Source organism: Acanthopagrus latus, chromosome 6 (assembly GCF_904848185.1).
Source record: "Acanthopagrus latus isolate v.2019 chromosome 6, fAcaLat1.1, whole genome shotgun sequence".
Taxonomy (NCBI): Eukaryota; Metazoa; Chordata; class Actinopteri; order Spariformes; family Sparidae; genus Acanthopagrus; species Acanthopagrus latus.
This window is the reverse complement of record NC_051044.1, coordinates 21,454,947-21,457,288: the sequence shown is the minus strand read 5'-3', so window position 1 is coordinate 21,457,288 and position 2,342 is coordinate 21,454,947.

The following is a 2,342-nucleotide window of genomic DNA, read 5'->3' as shown; positions in this document are numbered from 1 at the left end:
CTCAACAACTTTCCTTCAAATTGGACCTTTAAAGTCTGAGCTCAAATAAATGTTTCACATGTGGCCCTGATCCTTTCCCTTATTTTGCTCTATCGTTTGTAATATCTTGGTAAATTTCAGCAACGGTTGCAAGAGAGAGATCTTTTCAGAGCGGATGCAGCTGCAAAGAAGGAACAACCCAAAAGACTTTATGGCAGTAGGAGAAAGGAGAGGTGTGTTTGCGCTCCGCTTGGTACTGTCAGCGTGGTCTTTGCTCTGTAGTACGCCATCCTTACCTTGGCCCTCTTATTTGCCATTTCCTCCGTACCCTTCTCTGTGTCCTCACCTCTCCTCCTGCCCTAAAGTCTGCTAGCGCTACCTTCATCATTCCCTGCCGACGTTTGGTCTAACAAGGGGAATTAGAAGAGGTGAAATCCTCAGTATCCATGCAATGCTGCTTTTTATCTCGAGCGTCACCAAGTCGTGTGTTATTGACACTATATAATGCAGGCATCGTCCAAAATGTCGGCCCCCCAAGCGGCGCGACAAAGCCTCATTGGAAGATTGTGTCTTTTGAAACGTGCGCAACTTAGTGGTGCCTATTGGGGAAAAAAGAAATCCTTTAGATCCTAGTATCATATTAACGGAGCAACTACTCACTTTGGTGAATTTAAACCAAGTTTTTTTGTATTCATGTCAAACTGCTTCAGGTAAACACTGAATGAAATGGGAGAGTTTTATTGATCAGTGAATACTGAGGAACAATGTTGCCATGGACATATCTACCCTGAGCTGTGTGCCATTATATGACCCTTTTAATGCAGGGGAGGGTGTTGATGAAGCTGGCTTCAGATGTTCCCCAGCTTAATTTGAGTGGGATAGTTTGTCGGAGTATGAGATTGGCCTCTTCCTTAGTACTCTGTCAGCCATGTGTATTGACCTTTTTATAAGGAGTAATAAATTTGAATTTGGCATTGAATTTTTACCCTGCATTGTGAACCCAAATCATGCCTCATTCAATTAAAAATGCCTGAACCAACAAAAGCACTTAATGTAATGTTTGTAACACATGCATACTGATGAATCTACTTGCCATAAACTGCCTGTGTAGGTCAGCATGATATGGCTCAAAATTTCGAAAAAAGTCACTTAAATTCTAATGTAATTGCAATTTATCTTTTGCCTCATTTTATTTTCAAAGATCTTCTTTTTTTCTATTATAAATTGGTGTTTATGTAATGTTATTTTTGTCAGATGTTTTGCAAATCAAAAATAAACAGTTGTACATAGAAGTGGGCTTCTGTGTGATTTGTTTTGCCATACATTTACACACTAATGTGTGTTGTAAGAAATGTGTATGCAAGTTTACACTGACATTTTAAGTACATCATAATACCACTCATAAGGAAATCATAGTAGCTTGTGCTGTAGCATTCTGATTCAACCATGTTTCAGAGTGTTAAAATGTCAGTTACTTGTCATAAATAAATGGTACAGTTATTGTAAGTTAAATTTGAGTTAATAGTTATTTTACTTTTAACCCCTAACAATGAAATCCCTTGGAAACCACTTATTAAGCAATTGTCTATTTTTACGTTGTGACTGATGTTTATAATGCTTTATAAATGATTAAATACTGTGTAGCTCACCAAAAACAGTATTTGGATGACTATTATGTTTCAACTGATGTTCATAGACCTTTACACTTGCTTAGTAAATGGTTAATAGTTATTTAACTTAAACAATGAAAGGCTTTATAGACTAGTCTTCCGACTAAGTAACTCTAAATCTTCCATTTATTTATGATGGTTACTAATGTTTCACCACCTCAACAGGTAAACAACACAATTTAATATAAGGCATAACTTAATCCATCTCCATGTTCAAGGTGATTGATGATGGATGTAGTGTAAATACATTATGGGTACTTACTAATATAAAAAATAACAACCGTGAAATTGGACAGCTACAGAACTGAATAAGGTGTACATAAAGCATTGATGACCCTTTCCATCTTCCTTCCCATGTTAGTCTTATTTAGTACATTTGAAATAGTTTCCTTCTTTCTTTCATTTGGCCACCAGAGGGCACTGTCTTCTCTCACTACCTGTGCCTGTGAGCACTCTTTGACCTCATGACCTTTCTGATAAATGCTGAAACCATCCAGAAACAGTTAAGAGCACTGAGGTCGTACTGGACAACCTGACCACAGAGTTGTGGTGTGTGTAGGGAAGCAACACAACGCTGATGCACACACACGCGGCAGGCTTGTGTGAGGACATATCTGACATATGTACAACATGTCGGAAGAGATTTGAGCTCACCTCAGCTCACATCTCTCTGGCTGGTCATGTATGGAGTGA